Raw genomic sequence first — 20,343 nt, forward strand, 5'->3', positions numbered from 1 at the left:
CAGCCGAGATTAAGCTTAGATTCTACGGGTGCAAGCAGCGAGCGCATGAGAGTATAAGGGACTATGCACTAAACCTACAAGAGGCCCTGAGGGCCATAAAGCAGACCGACCCTGATGGGGTGGGAAACGAGGACAGGCTGTTGACTGAACAATTTATAGAGGGTTTATATTGCAATGCCCACCGAACCCAGTTGCGGGCAATGGCCTTACAGGATCCCCATCTGGACTTTGCACAGTTCAAGGACAGAGCCATCCGGGTGCTCCGAGAACCGGCACCAGGTGGCGTTGTGACCCACAGACGCCCCACTACCACTTACTACCAGGAGGCGGCGCCCTTGTCAGCAGGGCCTGTGGGAGCTGATGCGCAGGCTTTGGACAATGACCCGGCTCCAGACCTACACCATCAGGTCCAAGAGCTAGCTAAGAGCGTTGCTGCGCTAACCCGAACTGTGCAGTCTTTACAGGTTTCCACCCCAGGGAAGATCCAGCTGGCATCCGGACCGGAGGACATCCCGTGGCGTCGACCAAGGAGGACCCCACCGGCCAGAGGAAGACCCAGTGACCGATACAGTGAGGACGGACGACCCATCTGCCGCCGCTGCAATCAACCCGGACATATGGCAAGGTACTGTTCTTTAAACGGGCACAACCTGGGGTAGGGGGCCAACCCCCAGGAAAAAGATCACCAGGCCCATCGAACTGGCGCGACAGATATGTGGGAGGACGTCCAGTCTTGCCTGTGGTACTGGATGGCATTCCCATGAGTGCCCTACTGGACACCGGGTCACAGGTCACCACCATCCCGTACGTGCTCTTCAAGCAGTACTGGAATGACTCGGATATTACCCGCTACCCCGACGACGACTTGAGTATCATCGCCAGCAATGGTCAGCCCGTGCCACAGATCGGATTTAAAGAGGTGACCATCAAAATTGGTAGAGTCGAACTGGCCGCACAGGGACTGATCATTGTAGATATTGATAAACATGAGAGTCACCCAAAAATAACTCTAGGAACTAATGTAATTGAAAATTGTCTTGCAGAGGTGATTTTCCTTTTACAGCAGGTTGCCAAGAATGCCAGCTCCGGCGAGCAGCGGGTGCTCCAGAAAGAGATCCGGGCACTGATGCAACGGCAACAAGTGGAACTCTCCGGCGGTGAGATTGGTAGCGTAAGAATGTGTGACCCTTTTCCTATTGCCATGCCCCCAAAAAGTGAAATGATGATTTGGTGCCGGGCAGCTATTGGTCTGAGAGGTAGAGATTACCAGGCAATGGTAGAACCAGTTTACTCAGACAGTAGGCCCACCATTTTGACAGCACGGGGGGTCGTCAATGTACGCCATGGGAGGGTGCCCGTTCGCATAATAAATATCGGGGAGAGGGAAGTGTACCTGCCCCGGTATGCCACGCTAGCCAAATTATATATCACTAATCAAAATTCTATACAATCTGTGGAACCCTTGCCTCCATCTCACCCGGAGGAAGGTAACGGCTCTAAGAAAGACATGGAGGACTGGTGTCAGCAACTACATCTGGGTACTGACTCCACTCCCTCACATCAGAAACAAGGAGTCTATCGGGTGGTTCAAGAGTATGAGAGAGTGTTTAGTAAACACCCGTTAGACTTCGGGCGAGTCAAGGGGGTAGAACATCGCATCCCCACGGGAGATCATCCTCCCATAAAAGAGAGGTATCGACCCGTACCCCCTGCACATTACCAACACGCCAAGGGGATGCTTAGAGACATGAAGGAGGCTGGGGTAATCCGGGATAGTTGTAGCCCCTGGGCAGCCCCATTAGTTTTAGTCAAAAAGAAAGACAACACCATGAGGATGTGTGTAGATTACCGGAAAATCAACCGTATCACACACAAGGATGCGTACCCCTTACCAAGGATAGAGGAGTCATTGGCTGCTTTAAGATCTGCTAACTTCTTCTCTACCTTGGATCTCACTAGCGGGTACTGGCAGGTTCCTGTAGCAGAGGCGGACCGGGAGAAGACCGCATTCACCACCCCGATGGGACTTAGCGAGTTCACCTGCATGCCGTTCGGACTCTGCAACGCACCAGGAACCTTCCAACGCCTAATGGAGTGTTGTCTGGGCCACAGAAACTTCGAGACGGTCCTGTTGTACCTGGACGATGTCATCGTATATTCCAAGACGTATGAGGACCACCTGAAACACCTGGCGGAAGTGTTCGAGGCTCTGGCGAGTTACGGCCTAAAGGTGAAACCCTCCAAGTGTCACCTCCTGAAACCAAAGGTGCAGTACCTGGGACACGTGGTGAGCGCTGACGGAGTGGCTCCCGACCCCGATAAGATCACCGCAATTAAGGGATGGCCAAGCCCCTCCAGCGTAAAAGAAGTGCGGCAGTTCCTCGGGTTGGTAGGCTACTACCGAAGGTTTATTCCCGGTTTCACCAAAAAGGCAGCACCTATGCAGGACCTCCTGATAGGCCAGTCCCGGAAGGCCAAGAACCAGAAGCCGCCCTTCAAATGGGAAGAGCTGGAAGAAGAGTCCTTCCGCCAGCTGAAGATGGCCCTCACGGGGGACGAAATCCTGGCGTACCCGGATTATAGCCAGCCCTTTATCCTCTACACCGACGCCAGTAACATCGGGCTAGGAGCCGTACTGTCCCAGATCCAGCAGGGGAAGGAACGAGTAATCGCCTACGCCAGCCGAAAACTGCGACCCACCGAAAGGAACCCCGAGAATTACAGCTCATTTAAGTTAGAGTTCCTGGCCGTAGTATGGGCAATCACTGAGCGCTTTAAGCATTACCTCGCTTCTTCCCGGTTCACCGTGTACACGGATAACAACCCGCTGACACACCTGGACACGGCAAGACTCGGTGCCCTGGAGCAGAGGTGGATGGCCCGTCTGTCCAACTACGAGTTCACAATTAAATACCGGGCAGGACGCTCCAATACCAACGCGGACGCCCTGTCCAGGATGCCCAACCTGCCGGACGGAGGAGAAGATCCGGAGGGACTGGAAGAAGTTGAACTCCCTGCGTTCCACCGTCATGGGACTATTCAGTATTCCCACCGGGTAAGGAGTAAGCAGGCTGCTACGTTGAACCCCTTACCCCACTACAACTGGGCGGAAACGCAAGACAGCGACCCTGCCGTCCGACTGGTGAAGGAGATGCTGACTCGGCCGGAGGCTCGCCTTGAACCAGACGCTCCGGAGGAAGCCAAACAACTATGGGCAGAGAAGAGTCGACTGTTCCTTTACAAAGGGAAGTTGTGCCGCAGAATGGTTAACTCCCGGACGCATGAATTACTCTGGCAAGTAGTGGTGCCACGAAGAGTCGCAGCCATGGTGATGGAGGCATACCACGACGGAGCTGGACACTTTGGGTGGAAAAAGCTGGAGTTCCTGCTGCGCGAGCGGTTCCACTGGGTAGGCATGAGGGGAACCATCGAGAAGTGGTGCAGAGATTGTGGCCCGTGCAACCTGAGAAGGAAGGACCGAGCCAGCCAGAAGACTCCCCTGCAGTCCATCGTCACCCGGCAACCGTTGGAACTGGTAGCCTTGGATCATGTAAAACTGACCCCAAGCAGAAGTGGCTACGTCTACGCGTTAACCATCGTGGATCATTACTCCCGGTTCTTGGTTGTCGTCCCCGTCAAGGACTTAACGGCTCAAACAGCAGCTAGAGCCTTCCAGCAGCACTTCTGCCGTCCACACGGGTACCCGGACCAAGTGCTGACGGACCAGGGACCTGCCTTTGAAGCGGAGGTCTTTCAGGAATTCTGCAATCTGTATGGCTGCCGGAAGATAAGGACGACACCCTACCATCCGCAGACTAATGGACTTTGTGAAAAAATGAACCAGGTGGTAATGGATCTTCTAAAAACGTTGCCCCTGGAAGAACGCAGTCTGTGGCCTGAAAAGTTGCCCGATTTGGTGGACCTATACAACCACATCCCGGTAGGTTCCACCAACTGTACCCCGGCTTACCTAATGAGGGCAAGACCTGGTAAGTTACCTGTTGACCTGGAAATGGGAGTCCTGACCCCCGAGGACACTTCACCAGAAACAGACTGGGACACAGAGAGGCAGCAGCAGTACCGGAGAGTACAGGAGAGCGTGGAGCGAAGTCTCTGTCAGGCTAGGGAAAGACAAGAGAAAATTTACAACCAGTATGCTCCCGCTGTTCCCCTGGTACCCGGAGAGCAGGTCTTGAAGAGGAAGAGACGGCTCCACAAGTTGGACGACCAGTGGGAGAAGGACCCGTACACCGTACTGCCCTCAAGCCACGAGAACCCGAAGGTCTGTACCATCAGTAAAGACGGAGGGGAAACCACAGCCATTGTATCCCGGGACCACCTGAAGAAGTGTCCCGAACAACTGAGGAACCCTGAAGAGGAACAAGAAGACCATCGACCCGTGGAAGAAAGGGAAGATATGGTTAGTACCGTGCTCGGGGACTTTCCTCAGTCTTGGACTCAAGTCAATGGTGCAGTTGTGGTACCCGTACTCACCTTCCTCCAACCATCATCCCAAGAACCTACGGAGCAACGGGTAGAGCTGGAAGAACAGCCGGTCCAGGAGGCAGAAGACTCCACACAAGCAGAACAGGAGAATCAACCCTCTGCTTATAGTGAGCCTGCCGTACCCCTAGTGAGACAAAGAGCCGGTAGACAGCTGCCCAGTTTACCCTTGACAGCTCCTACACCCTGTAGTTCAGGGCCAGACGGTCAGCTCCGTAGGTCCACTCGGGCCACTAGAGGCCAGTTACCCGCACGCTGGAGAATTTAAAGTGTATAAATTGTTTTATTTATGTTTTTCTGTGTCTTGTTGCTTGTGTATAATTTTGTGTTTCTAGTTATTTTTAGGAAACCTTGGTGGATTTACCGGGAATCCTTGTATATAGTTGGAGCGTAACCCAGGATGGACTAGAGACTGTTAAGGACTCGGGGTAGGACAGACCCCTACCTGGTTACGTCTCCCTGTGTTGGTGAAATGGACACCTTTGCTTTTCTTCAAAGACTGCATCCGGTTGCGGACACGCCATAACCATCTTATGTGTTTTTCTTATAGTATTGTTATTGTTATACTTTGTTATGTTTTTCTAAATGTGTTTAGTCCCGGAGTACTAAATTTCACTAGGGGGGAGTGTGACACCCCAGGGGTCTGGTTGCCACAGTGATAGAGATATTATGTCTGAGAGCAGGTGGGAGGTCCTTTGGTCAGGGATCCTGTGCATGCCACACCTCCTGCCCAGTCTTGGGAGGGGAAGAACTTCCCCTGTATAAACCCGGGGCTGAGGCAGGGTGAGTCAGACAAGGAGAGTGGAGAAGAGAAGCAGCATAGGAAACAGCAGAGTTGCAAGGAGTCAGGGGCTGGCAGCTACAGAGCTCGCCCTGACTAAGAAGATTCTTTACCGGACCCGGAGTCCGAGGCTGTGGGGACTAAATCCTACCCAGCAGCAGAATCCGTCGGGCAGGGGATTTCAGGTCCTCTGGCCCAGAAGCCTGAAGGCACGGTCACACGCGTGGGACCAGCACCGCCATCGTGGAGCGGAAGCCATTAGAAGGCCCCGAGTCACCGGCCATACGGGTGAGCACCACACGGTACACTCAGGGACGTGGGCTACTTACATCAGCTTCTAGCAAGGTAGCCAGAAGAGTACAGTCAGTTTGGGAGGCCTACAACTACGCCTGGCCAGGGGAGATCCCATCTGCTCAAAGACTGACCAGGCCCCGTTTGCTAGCAAGTACTCCGGGAGGGTCTGTCGTTGTTACCAGTAAAGACCCTGAACTACACCGTACCGTCTCTGAGTGGTTCCTGCTACCCCCATCATCCACGTCGGCTGCCCTGAGGCCATACCCCTCCCGTTGGGGGTTATATTATCACGCTGCACAATCCTACCACCGGCCTCAGCGGTCTGCCCTGCAGCAGCAGCTTCCTGGCTGCACTCAACGGGTGGCGTAGTCATCAACTATTTACTACTAATAGACTGCCGTCTAGTTTGACTCCCTGGGCATGGACCGGGTCACCGCCACGAGATTACAACCCTCCACGGATCCGGCTCCGGGTAAGCTCCCGCGTGCGCACCGCAGCGCGACACAGGCCCAGGGGCGCGTCATATCAACTTACTATTTTATTTTATTTTTAAGTATATGCTGAAATCTGCCTGGTATCTAGAAATGCATCCAGTCCCCGCTTGAACTGGTGTAGTGAATCTGACATCACCGTCTCCTCACTCTGTGAATTCCATATTCTCACTGCTCTTACCGTAAAGAACCCCTCTAGTGACGCTTACCCAATCTGAGTATATTCCATTTATAACCACCCTCTGCCTTCTATCCCTTAGCCAGTTAGCTACCCACTTGCAGACATTTTCCCCCAGCCCCATCATTCTCATTTTGTATACCAACCTATTATGTGGCACGCTATCGAAAGCTTTTGAGAAGTTGAGATACACGACATCCACTGGTTCCCCCTGATCTACTCGAGAGCTAATCTCTTCGTAGAAGTCAATCAGGTTTGTTTGACAGGAGCGATTCCTCATGAATCCATGTTGGTTCGGGATTAAAAGATTATTAGCATCAGATGCTCCGTAATTGCCTCTTTAATGAAGCTTTCAAAAATTTTGCCCACAACGGACGTCAGACTCACCGGCCGATAGTTTCCGGCGTCACTTTTCGCTCCCTTTTTGAATATTGGCACTACATTCGCCTGTCGCCAATCAAGTGGCACAGACCCAGTCTCAACAGAGTCCTTAAATATAAGATATAACGGTCTGTCTATCACATTACTTAGTTCCCTTAGTACCCGTGGGTGTATGCCATCAGGTTCTGGTGATTTGTTTATTTTAATGTTACTGAGGCGTTTCTGTACCCCAGCTTGGGTTAGATTTGTCATACTTAGTGGAGGATTAAGCTTGTCACTTCTCATTTCTCCTGTTAGTTTGATTTCCTTTGTGAAAGTTGTCGAAAAAAAATTATTTAATAGATTAGCTTTATCCTCATCTTTCTCTATGATTTTGCCTTCCTCACTTTTTATTGGTCCAATATTATCCGATTTAATCCTTTTACTATTTATATACGTAAAGAACAGTTTGGGATTTGATCTACTTTCCCTAGCAATACGTCTCTCTGTTTCCTCCTTCGCTATTTTTATTTGTTTTTTACAGGTTCTCGTTTTTTCCTTGTAACACATTAGTGCCTCCTTACTGTTTTCCTGTTTTAATCTCTTGAATGCCTCTTTTTTGCTATTTAACGCCCCTTTTACGTTCTTGTTCAACCATATTGGTTTCCTCTTATTTCTGGCCCTTTTATTCCCATACGGTATATACCTCTCGCACTGAGTATTCAGAATTCTTTTGAAGGTTTCCCATTTACTATTCGTATTCCTTTGATTAAGAACTTTGTCCCAGTCAATAAGTTGAAGGCTTTCTTTCAGCTGATCAAACTTCGCCCTCCTAAAGTTTAATGTTTTTGTTGTTCCCTTATTGATAACCCTACTGAAGGGCATTTTGAAGTCGATAATATTATGGTCGCTATTACCTAGGTGCCCCCCTATCTGTACCTCAGTTATTCTATCAGGCCTATTAGTCAATATTAAGTCCAACACGGCCTTCCCTCTCGTTGGTTCCTGCACTAGTTGGGAGAGATAATTATCCTTAATATTTGTCAAGAACCTTTTTCCTTTCTGAGATCTACAGGTTTCTGTTTCCCAGTCAATATCCGGGTAGTTGAAATCCCCCATTACAATCACTTCATTATGTTTTGCTACTTTGTCTATTTGTCCTAATAGCAGATTCTCATTCTCCTCTGTTATATTGGGTGGCTTATAGCAGACCCCCAGTAATATTTTATTATTATTTTTAGTTCCCTCTATCTCTACCCACATGGACTCGACCCCCTCTTCTCCCTCTCCTATATCTTCCCTTAGTCTGGGTTTTAGACATGACTTTACATATAAGCAGACTCCTCTGCCTTTCCCCTGTTTCCGGTCCCTTCTAAATAAACTATAATCTAATAAATTTACCGCCCAGTCGTAGCTATCGTCTAGCCAAGTCTCTGTTATACCTACGATGTCATACCTCTCCTCCCATATAAGCGCCCGCAGCTCATCCGCCTTATTGGTCAGGCTTCTTGCGTTGGTCAGCATGCAAGATAAAACTTTGGGGTTATTTAGCATCCTATTCTTCTCTAACGATCTAACTGTACTATCCCCACCCCCCTCTCCACCCTCATTATATTCACTTCTCCCCTTCCCCCTTGCTTGCCTCACATCCCACCTATTTCCTTGGTTCCCCCCCCCGTCTCTAGTTTAAAAACTCCTCCAACCTATTAGCTATCTTTTTCCCCAGCACCGCTGCACCCTCCCCATTGAGGTGCAGCCCGTCCCTACGGTAGAGCCTGTATATGACCGCGAAGTCGGCCCAGTTCTCCATGAACCCAAACCCTTCTGCCTTGCACCAACTCTTTAGCCACTTATTCACCTCCCTAACTTCCTGTTGGCGCTCCTGTGTGGCTCGCGGGATTGGTAGTATTTCTGAGAAAACTACCTTGGAGGTCCTTGCCCTAAGCTTCCTACCTAGGTCCCTGAAATCATTTTTAAGGACCCTCCATCTACCACTCACTTTGTCATTGGTGCCGATGTGGACCATGACCGCTGGGTCTTCGCCAGCCCCACCCAGTAACCTGTCAACCCGATCCGCGATGTGCCGGACTCGAGCGCCAGGGAGGCAGCACACCGTTCGGCGATCCCGGTCTTTGTGACAGATTGCCCTGTCTGTCCCCCTAATAATAGAGTCACCCACTACCAGAACCTGTCTTGCCTGCCCTACACTTCCCCCCTCCCCCTCATTACTGGAGCATACACTCCCCCGGCGGTCAGAGGATCTGTCATGCTCCAATAATGCCGGTTCTGAACCAGCCTTCCTATACTTCTTCCCTCTATCCCTCCTTACTGTTATCCAGCTCCCTGCCTGTTCAGCCTGCACTTCCCCTCTATGCTCCACCCCCAGTATTGACCCATTGAGTGTCTGCTCGGTGAGCAGCAAACTCCGTTCTATGTTGTCGATGCTCCTCAGTACCGCTATCTGAGCACTTAGATCCAGAATTTGGGCTTCCAAGTGCACGATATGCTCACATCTCTCGCAGCAGTATGGATCCTCGAGTGGGTGCTCACGGAATGCATACATTGCGCAAGATGTACACTGCACGGCTCCGTCCAACATGGACGTCATTCTAAATATGGGGATACAGTCAGTATATATATACAAGTACAAAACACAATTATTTATATATAGGTGTATGGACGGGGATCAATTAGGGATGTGCAAGTGTATCAATTAGATATTGGCAGGGGATCAGTTAAGTATGGACGGGGGATCAATTAAGTATCAAGTATGGACGGGGGAATCAGCTAAGTAGGTCAGGTGGATTAATTAAGTAAAAAGTAAAGTAAAGAAAGAATGAAATACAGTCAGCAATTCAGTCCTAAGTCCTCCCTTCCAAACTCCCTGAATCCAAAGTCACTGAAAAACAAGTCACACACTTACTTTCGTTCGCACTTACGCTCCGGACACACGCAGCTCGTTCACACTCGCAAACTAAGAGATTTAAAGTGTTTTTTTTTTTTGTTTTTTTTCCTTTTCCAGCAATGTACCCTTCACCTCAATGCACTTCCAAAGGACTTTATGCCCAACCAGCTGCCCCTTATAAACCCTTAATTATGACCCCTTCCCCTTAATTAACCCCTTGTGAGTAAATCTACACCTCAGGATTTTAGTGCAATGTAGTTAACCTTTAAATACACAGGTAGTAAACTAAGAAACTAAAACTGTAGTGAGAAAATAGATTTTAAAAAGCCCAATAAATCTAAACAGGTAGAAAAGCACTCAGCAGATCACAATGCAGCACTCACCGCAATTCACACAGGTATTTTCTGCAGGATTCCCAATACCTCTTCACGCAATTCATACAGGTATTTTCTGCAGGATTCCCAATACCTCTTCACGCAATTCACACAGGTATTTTCTGCAGGATTCCCAATACCTCTTCACGCAATTCACACAGGTATTTTCTGCAGGATTCCCAATACCTCTTCACCTTCACCTCAATGCACTTCCAGTTCTAGGCTTTATCAGGTAAGTTTTGGCAAACTCCAGCCTGGCTTTTTTATGTCTCGGGGTAAGAAGTGGGGTCTTCCTGGGTATCCTACCATACAGTCCCTTTTCATTCAGACGCCGACGGATAGTACGGGTTGACACTGCTGTACCCTCGGACTGCAGGGCAGCTTGAAATTGTTTGGATGTTAGTCGAGGTTCTTTATCCACCATCCGCACAATCTTGCGTTGAAATCTCTCGTCAATTTTTCTTTTCCGTCCACATGTAGGGAGGTTAGCCACAGTGCCATGGGCTTTAAATTTCTTGATGACACTGCGCACGGAAGACACAGGAACATTCAGGTCTTTGGAGACGGACTTGTAGCCTTCAGATTGCTCATGCTTCCTCACAATTTGGTTTCACAAGTCCTCAGACAATTCTTTGGTCTTCTTTCTTTTCTCCATGCTCAATGTGGTATACACAAGGACACAGGACAGAGGTTGAGTCAACTTTAATCCATGTTAACTGGCTGCAAGTGTGATTTAGTTATTGCCAACACCTGTTAGGTGCCACAGGTAAGTTACAGGTGCTGTTAATTACACGAATTAGAGAAGCATCACATGATTTTTCAAACAGTGCCAATACTTTTGTCCATCCCCTTTTTTAGGTTTGATGTGGAATTATATCCAATTTGGCTTTAGGACAATTCTATTTGTGTTTTTTCATTGAAGACAAATTAAATGAAGATAATAATACCAAAGAATTTGTGATTGCAATCATTTTCAGGAAGAAACTGAGTATTATCTGACAGAATTGCCGGGGTGCCAATACTTTTGGCCACCACTGTATTTCATGCGGCAGAAGTTAGCCTCCAGCAATGGAAGAGGGAACCGAGAAAGTGTAGAAAATGCTCTATCATGGCAGCAGTGGTAAGAGACATTGGAAATGCACGATCAAACCTATCATATCATAGGATTATCTATCATCTATCTATCCTTATATTCTCTATTTCATATCTATCTATCCATCTATCTATCCATATATGTATCTATCTATCTTTCTATCTATCCATGTATGATGGATGGATAGATAGATGGATAGATGAATAAATAGATGGATAGATAGATGGATAGATAGATAAATAGATAGATAGATAGTGTAGGGATTTGTACTCACTGAGCCGCGTTGGAGGTAGGCACAGGTTCACACAGTGATGCAGTCCACGGGTTCAAACAAACTGGTGGCTTATTTTAGTGTCCATACACCAGTTAAGAAACAAAAGTTACAGCCTTTTCCTGGCACAAAAAGGAATAACAGAACAAAGCTCAAAATAACAAGTCCATGCAGCACGGCTTCAGCCGTTTAAACAAGGTGCTTTTCTCTGCCTCCTGCAGAGTCTAAGAAGCACCTGCAAGGTCTGCTCACCTTGCCCAGCAAACACAGACAGACAGAGACAGGCGCAGCTGTCTTAAATTAGCCTTCCAAGACCTGGACTGGAGGTAAGTGAGCAGCTGTTCCCCCCAGCTCTTTCAGCTGCTCATAAAACCCGGCCCTGTAATCCGGACCCATTAAATTCCTCTCAGCACTATGTGTGCTGGAGCCTGCTTCTCCGGATCCTACATCACTGAAGCATGGCACTTCGAGGACACATACCTCCCGTCCACGATCTGTCCGGCAGCAACCTTACATACACCCCCCCTCTGTCCAAAGCCGTAGGGCTTGGCACCTTCTGTCACCATACAATAAATCCTTGACAAGGCAGCGGCATTCCCATGTTGTTTCCCAGGCCTATGCTCTACCCGGAAACTAAAATCTTGTAGAGCCAGGAACCACCTAGTCACTCTGGCATTGTTTCCCTTCTTTTCTCGCATCCACCTCAATGGGGCATGGTCTGACACTAACCTGAACCTTCTACCTAATAGGTAATACCTCAGAGTGTCTAACGCCCACTTAATGGCCAAACATTCTTTTTCTACAATGGAGTAGTCCTTCTCACAAGCGGAGAGCTTCAGACTGAGGTATTTTACAGGGTGTTCTTCTCCGTTAATCTCCTGGGACAAGACTGCTCCCAGCCCGACATCCGATGCATCCATCTGGACCACAAACTCCTTGGAGAAGCTGGGTGCCACCAAGACTGGTTGTTTACAGAGGACCAGTTTCAATTCCTGGCAGGTCGCTTCTGCTTCCGGGGACCACTTGGCCATAGCTGACTTCATCCCTTTCAGAAGATCCATCAGTGGGGCTGCTATCAGGGCAAAGTTAGGGACAAATCTTCGATAGTAGCCCACAATGCCTAGAAACGCCCTGACCTGCTTCTTCGAGAGGGGCTGTGGCCAGTTCAAGATCGCCTCGACCTTATTTATTTGTGGTTTTATTTCCCCTCTACCAACCACGTACCCTAGGTACTTGGCTTCCTCCATCCCCATGGCACATTTCTTCGGGTTGATAGTAAAGCCCGCCTTCCTTAGGGCATCAAGTATGGCTTGAACTTTGTCCAGATGACTTTCCCAGTCCTGGCTAAATATGACGATAGCATCTAGGTAGGCCGCTGCATACTGTTTGTGGGGTGCTAAGATCCGGTCCATGGCTCTCTGGAAGGTGGCCGGAGCTCCCTTCAACCCAAACGGCATCCTGACGTATTGGCGTCGAGAAGGCTGTCTTCTCCTTAGCCTCTTTGGACAGGGGAATTTGCCAATATCCTTTGGTGAGGTCCAGAGTGGTGATGTACCGAGCGGGTCCTAGCCTTTCGATAAGCTCATCTACCCTAGGCATTGGGTAGGCGTCGAACTTTGAGACCTCCTTCAGCTTCCTATAGTCGTTGCAAAACCGCCATTCCCCATCTGGTTTCGGCACTAAGACTATAGGACTGGACCATCCACTTTTGGACTCTTCAATGACTCCCAGGTTTAGCATCTGCCTTACTTCTTTAGAGATCACCTCTCTGCGGGCTTCGGGGATCCGGTATGGTTTTAGATTGACGCGAACATGAGGCTCTGTGAGAACCTCATGCTCTATGACCTGAGTGAGTCCTGGCAACTCCGAAAACATGTCTTTATTTCGCTGTAACAACTCTTTGCACTGTTGCTTTTGGGCATGTGACAGTGACTCTGCCACCTTGACCTCTTTCACATCGGCCTCAGCCTCAGGCACTAAACAGGGAGCTTCCGCAGGCTCTCTATCTTGCCATGGCTTAATCAAGTTAACATGGTAAATTTGGTAGGGCTTCCTCTTCCCTGGTTGGTGGATCTTAAAGTTGACTTCCCCCACTTTCTCTACCACCTCATAGGGGCCCTGCCACTTGGCCATGAACTTGCTCTCCACTGTGGGACTAGCACAAGCACTCGATCTCCTGGGTTGAACGATCTCACCCTGGCCGACCTATTATACACCCTGGACTGTGCCTCTTGTGCCTTGAGGAGGTGCTCCCTCACAATGGGCATCACATGGGCAATCCTCTCTTGCATCTGGGCAACGTGCTCCACCACTCTCCTATAGGGAGTGGTCTCAGCTTCCCAGGACTCTTTCTCCACCTCCACTAGTCCTGAGGGTGTCGTCCATAGAGTGGTTCAAACGGGGAGAAACCTGTGGAAGCTTTGGGAACTTCCCTCATGGCGAACAACATATAGTCCCAGTCTCGGCCATCCTTTTCCACTGCTTTCCTCAACATTGCTTTCAAGGTTTTGTTAAACCTCTCTACCAGTCCGTCCGTCTGGGGAGAGTACACGGAAGTTCTCAGTTGTGCAATCTGCAGTGTCTTGCACAATTCTCTCATGACCTTCGACATAAATGGAGTTCCTTGGTCTGTTAGGATCTCGTTAGGCAACCCGGTTCTTGAAAACATGTGGACTAACTCCCGGGCTATACACCTGGTGGAGGAGTTTCGTAGTGGTACGGCCTCCAGATACCATGTAGCATAATCTAATACCACCAGGATATACTGATGCCCTTGGGCGGACTTGACCAGAGGCCCCACTAGATCCATTGCTATGCGTTCGAATGGAACCTCGATGACTGGTAGTGGCACTAGGGGACTGCGGAAGTGGGCCACTGGGGAGGTTATCTGGCATGTGGGGCAGGAACGACAATAACTCTATATTTCTCTATAGCAACCTGGCCAGTAGAATCTTTGGAGGATCCGTTCTTGAATCTTGTCTGCACCCAGGTGACCACCCAACACATGAGAATGAGCCATGTCTAACACCCTGCGTCTATAGGGCCCTGGCACCAGCAACTGTTCTATTACCTCACCCCTTGGCTTGGTTATTCTGTACAGCAAATCCCCATTCACAGCAAAATGAGGGAACCGAGTGTCAGCCCCCGGTTCCTGAGGCACCCCATTTAACACAGTAACATTTTCAAAGGCCCCTTTCAGAGTTAAATCCCTGAGTTGGGCAGTTCCAAAGTTTCCCTCGGACACCTCCAGTTCAGGGATATTGGACTCAGGGGATGCTACTTCATCCTCATTGCCCACCAGCACACACATGGGAAACTCATCTACTATGTTCTGCGGGTAAGTTTCCTTAGGGGCGATCTGGCTGTCGTCCAAGCAACCAGGTGTCCCCGCTTTCCCCCACATTTCCCAGAATAATGCAAAGTAACGTCCAATTATTATGGGATGCAATAGGTCCTTAACGACCGCCACTTCATGAGATGTGGTGCCACAGTCTGTGTTTACATCCACCTGGGCCACAGGATAGTTCTTAGCGTCCCCATGGATACACCGGACATCCACCACCTTCCCAGAAACCGGCCGATGAGGGAGTGTGGCCCTTATCAGGGTCACCAAACTTTCTGAGACCAATAGTCCAGAGACTTGTGCCCCGTTAACTGACACTGAGCATGCCTGAGGGCCCTCGCCATGTTGACGAACCGCGCTGCAGGCGGGGTAGGCAAAATAAGAGCAACGCCGGCCCATGTTACAGTCCATTGGTTCAGAGGTTATGGGACACCGGGAGGCAATATGGCCAGGGGTATGACATCTCCAACACACTATATTATGGGGTGGGACCTTGGGCAGCAACTCAGACACCTCCTGAACTCTAGGATGCCCCCCAGGTGTGGCGCTAGCTCGCTTCTTTTGGGTGTCCGCCACCTTTTGGGAACCCCAGTATTGAGAGGCTACGACCCCTTGTTTTCCCAACGGACTCTCAACCGCCTGGTATCTTTCCACCAACCCCACCAAGTCATCAGCATTATAGGGATCTCCCTGGACAACCCAGGATTTTACCGACTTCGGGAGAGAGTGTATAAACCTGTCTATAACGACCTCTATCTCATATCATAGGACTATCTATCATCTATCTATTATCTATATGACGCGCCCCCTGGGCCATGGGGCACCCGGGACCGGACTTCAGGGCAATGCTGGGAGTAGTAGTGGCGACCCGGTCCCGTGGCTCAGGGTGGCCAGACCAATATTGTGGCAGTCTCTGTATCAGTATAATGCAATGTCCGACTACGCCACCCGTGGATTGCGGTCAATAAGAACCGCCGCTGCTGAGCAGACCTCTGAGGCTGATGTTGTGAGGGCAGCAGAGTGTAGTATAACTCCCCACGGGAGGAGTATAGCCTCAGGCTAGTGAGTGTGGATGATAGGAGTGATGGTGCACGAGCGCAGCAGGAACGACTCAGAGGCTTTGCAGTGCAGTTCAGGGTCTTTACTGATGGTGATAAGGCAGACCCTCCCGGGAGTACTGGCTAGCATAAGAGGCCTGGTCAGTCTGTGAGCAAACTGGAGTTCCCCTGGCCAGGTGGAGTTGTAGGCCTCCCTGACTATCTGCACTCTTCCTGGCTACCTTGCTGTAAGCGAGTGGAAGTAGCCCACGTCCCTGAGTGTTCCGTGTGGTGCTCACCTGTATGGCTGGTGACTTGGGGCCTTCTGATAGCCCCCGCTCCTCGATTGCAGTGCTGGTCCCTTGCTCGTGACTGAGCCTCCGGGCTTCTATGGCCAGAGGACTTGAAATCCCCTGCCGGCGGGTTTCTGCTGCTGGGTATATATAAGTCCCCGCAACCTCGGACTCCTGTGTCCGGTTCTCAGAGTCTTCTGCCAGGACGAACTCCGCTTAGCTCAAGTCCCTGGTCTTCAGCTCCTGCTCCTACAGAGCTCCTCGCTGTTACTTTCCCTGTGTCTGGAACTAACTCCAGGCTCTGACTTCACTAACCCCGCCCCAGATCCAGTTTATATAGGGCAGGTTCCTCCCCTATCTGGTCTGGGACAGGAGGTGTTGCATGTTTAAGGGCTCCGAACCAGGAAACCTCCCACTTGCTCTCAGACATAATATTTCTATTACAGTGGTAACCAGACCCTGGGGTGCCACATATCCATCTATCTATCTCATATCTATCTATCTATCAATCTCATATCTATCTATCTTCTCCACTTTTTATCTGGTCTCAGGTATGACTTTCATATTACCCACGACTGTTACTTGCCACAGGTGAGTTTTAACGAGCATCACATGCTTGAAGCAAAGTTGTTTTTCCACAATTTTGGAAAAGTGCCAACAATTTTGTCCGGCCCATTTTTGGAGTTTTGTGTGAAATTATGTCCAATTTGCCTTTTTTTCCCATTTTTTTGTGCTGTTTCAATACACACAAAGGAAATAAATATTATAACAAATGTATAACAAAACATGTGTAATTGTAATAATTTTCTGGGAGAAATACTTCACTTTCTGGAACAATCTCAAGGTTGCTAAACACTTCCGGCCATGACTGTGTGTATATATGGGCCCTCAATAAACCATCCCTCTCAACGAAAAGGCCACAGCAAGGGTCAGGAATCGGTGGCCTTCCCTCTCCGAATCTTAGGGAGAGACGGTTGTGCTTCCAGCATCCACCTAGGCTGCCACCCCAGTGGAACTAATAGCAGGGTTGCCAACTGTCCAGAAATTCTTGGACAGTCCATAAAAATAGGGCACTTTTTTCCCTGTCCGTAAAAAAAAATGTGATGCGTCCATAATCTTTCTGAAGCTGGAGAGACTTGTTCAGATGGAGGGAGATGTAGGGGCATCATATTGTGTATAGGGAGATGTAGGGGCATCATATTGTGTATAGGTATCATATTGTGTATCTGCATGTGTGGGGACATCATACGGTGTATATGGAGCTGTGAGCACATCATACTGTATTTAGGGAACAATGAGGGAATCATACTGTATACAAGGAGCTGTGGAAACATAATGCTGTGTAAAGGGTCTGTGGGGTCATCATCTAATATACAGTACAGACCAAAAGTTTGGACACACCTTCTCATTTCAAGATTTTTCTGTATTTTCATGACTATGAAAATTGTACATTCACACTGAAGGCATCAAAACTATGAATTAACACATGTGGAATTATATACTTAACAAAAAAAGTGTGAAACAACTGAAAATATGTCTTATATTCTAGGTTCTTCAAAGTAGCCACCTTTTGCTTTGATGACTGCTTTGCACACTCTTGGCATTCTCTTGATGAGCTTCAAGAGGTAGTCACCGGAAATGGTTTTCACTTCACAGGTGTGCCCTGTCAGGTTTAATAAGTGGGAGTTCTTGCCTTATAAATGGGGTTCGGATCATCAGCTGTGTTGTGCAGAAGTCTGGTGGATACACAGCTGATAGTCCTACTAAATAGACTGTTAGAATTTGTATTATGGCAAGAAAAAAGCAGCTAAGTAAAGAAAAATGAGTGGCCATCATTACTTTAAGAAATGAAGGTCAGTCAATGCAAAAAATTGGTAAAACTTTGAAAGTGTCCCCAAGTGCAGATGCAAAAACCATCAAGCGCTGCAAGAAACTGGCTCACATGAGGACTGCCCCAGGAAAGGAAGACCAAGAGTCACCTCTGCTTCTGAGGATAAGTTTATCCGAGTCACCAGCCTCAGAAATCGCAGGTTAACAGCAGCTCAGATTAGAGACCAGGTCAATGCCACACAGAGTTCTAGCAGCAGACACATCTCTTCAACAACTGTTAAGAGGAGACTTTGTGCAGCAGGCCTTCATGGTAAAATAGCTGCTAGGAAACCACTGCTAAGGACAGGCAACAAGCAGAAGAGACTTATTTGGGCTAAAGAACACAAGGAATGGACATTAGACCAGTGGAAATCTGTGCTTTGGTCTGATGAGTCTAAATTTGAGATCTTTGGTTCCAACCACCGTGTCTTTGTGCGATGCAGAAAAGGTGAACGGATGGACTCTACATGTCTGGTTCCCACCGAGAAGCATGGAGGAGGAGGTGTGATGGTGTGGGGGTGCTTTGCTGGTGACACTGTTGGGGATTTATTCAAAATTGAAGGCATACTGAACCAGCATGGCTACAACAGCATCTTGCAGCGGCATGCTATTCCATCCGGTTTGCGTTTAGTTGGACCATCATTTATTTTTCAACAGGACAATGACCCCAAACACACCTCCAGGCTGTGTAAGGGCTATTTGACCAAGAAGGAGAATGATGGGGTGCTACGCCAGATGACCTGGCCTCCACAGTCACCAGACCTGAACCCAATCGAGATGATTTGGGGTGAGCTGGACCGCAGAGTGAAGGCAAAAGGGCCAACAAGTGCTAAGCATCTCTGGGAACTCCTTCAAGATTGTTGGAAGACCATTTCCATTGACTACCTCTTGAAGCTCATCAAGAGAATGCCAAGAGTGTGCAAAGCAGTCATCAAAGCAAAAGGTGGCTACTTTGAAGAACCTAGAATATAAGACATATTTTCAGTTGTTTCACACTTTTTTGTTAAGTATATAATTCCACATGTGTTAATTCATAGTTTTGATGCCTTCAGTGTGAATGTACAATTTTCATAGTCATGAAAATACAGAAAAATCTTGAAATGAGAAGGTGTGTCCAAACTTTTGGTCTGTACTGTATATAATCGTCTTATCCCGTCTGTCTGTCTGTCCTTCTGTCCAGGAAATCCTGCGTCGCTGATTGGTCCAGCCGCGGCCAATCAGCGACGCGGGATTTCAGAAAAAGATGGCGGCCGTTAGCAGCTCATCTGCCGCACGGAGGTCAGCGGCGATGGAGCCGGGAGATGACCGGCGCTAGCCGCTCATCTCCCGGCTGCTCGCAGCAGAAGTACCGTGACCGGCGGCGCCGCTGACCTCCATGCGGCTACCGTCGGGAGATCAATGGCTAGGGCCGCTGATCTCCCGACGGCAAGTGTGAAGCGAGGACCGGGGAGCGGCGCCGCCAGTCGGGATACTTCGGCTGTGAGCAGCCGGCCATCTCCCGGTTCCTTGCAGCGGAAGTACCCGCACAGGTAGCGTCGCTGCCCGGTCCTCAGTAATACGATTCGCTGATTGGTCGGAATCAGCGATATTGGCGCCGCGACCAATCAGCGATACTGGCGCCAAATTTAAACACCGCTCTGCTGATTGGTCGTGGCCGGCGGCCGCGACCAATCAGCGATTTTGGCGCCACATTTAAACACCACTCTGTTGATTGCGCCTGGTCGGCCGCATACAGATTCTAGAATACCTGATGCGTTAGAATCGGGCCACCATCTAGTACTGTATATAAAGAGCTGTGGGAGCCATCACACTATATATAGAGACCTGTGAAAAGCTTATGTGTTGATCCAGAGGAAGTCAAAAAAACCCATGAGGCAGATGCTGCTTGCCCAAAATTAGGGGAAAAATTCCTTCCCGACTCCACATATGGCAATCAGACTAGTTGCTTGGATCAACGTCCCATAACAAAATCTAGTATGAATAACCTGTAATGTTATTCAAGAAAGTCACACAGGACCTCCTTGAACTTTTTTTTAGAGAATTAAGTATTACAAGGTCATGTGGTAGAGAGTTCCATACCTCACACAATAAAACATTGCCATCTAACTTCCTTTAGACAAAGCGAATTAGGAGCTTGATGCTAGAGTAGTTGAATTAAAACTGAAAAAAATTATTAACACAGCAAAAAAGAGGAACAGTATTTATTCTCCAGCCCAGGTCTCAAAACGAATGCACTAATCAGGATGAAGCAAACCATATAATAAAGGCAGGGGCAGCACAGGTGCAAAATACTGATGAGACAACCAACTCATAACCTACCAATTCTTGGAGGGGGTCATTGCTTAGTATTAAAACTGCACACAAAAAATGGCTTGTATAGGTCACTGGTCACACACAGATTGTTAGGGGAATGGTTGCAAACAACTTTATTAAATAATGGAAAGCAAACGAACCCGGGGTCCGTGATGCAGCCTGGAGGACTGCGGACGAACACCTTCCGGGTAAGAAGGTAAAACAACCAACTGAAATAACAATCCCCCCCGTGTTACTG

This window comes from Phyllobates terribilis, unplaced genomic scaffold (assembly GCF_046119375.1).
Source record: "Phyllobates terribilis strain yellow unplaced genomic scaffold, ASM4611937v1 Scaffold_110__1_contigs__length_5578470, whole genome shotgun sequence".
Classification (NCBI taxonomy): domain Eukaryota; kingdom Metazoa; phylum Chordata; class Amphibia; order Anura; family Dendrobatidae; genus Phyllobates; species Phyllobates terribilis.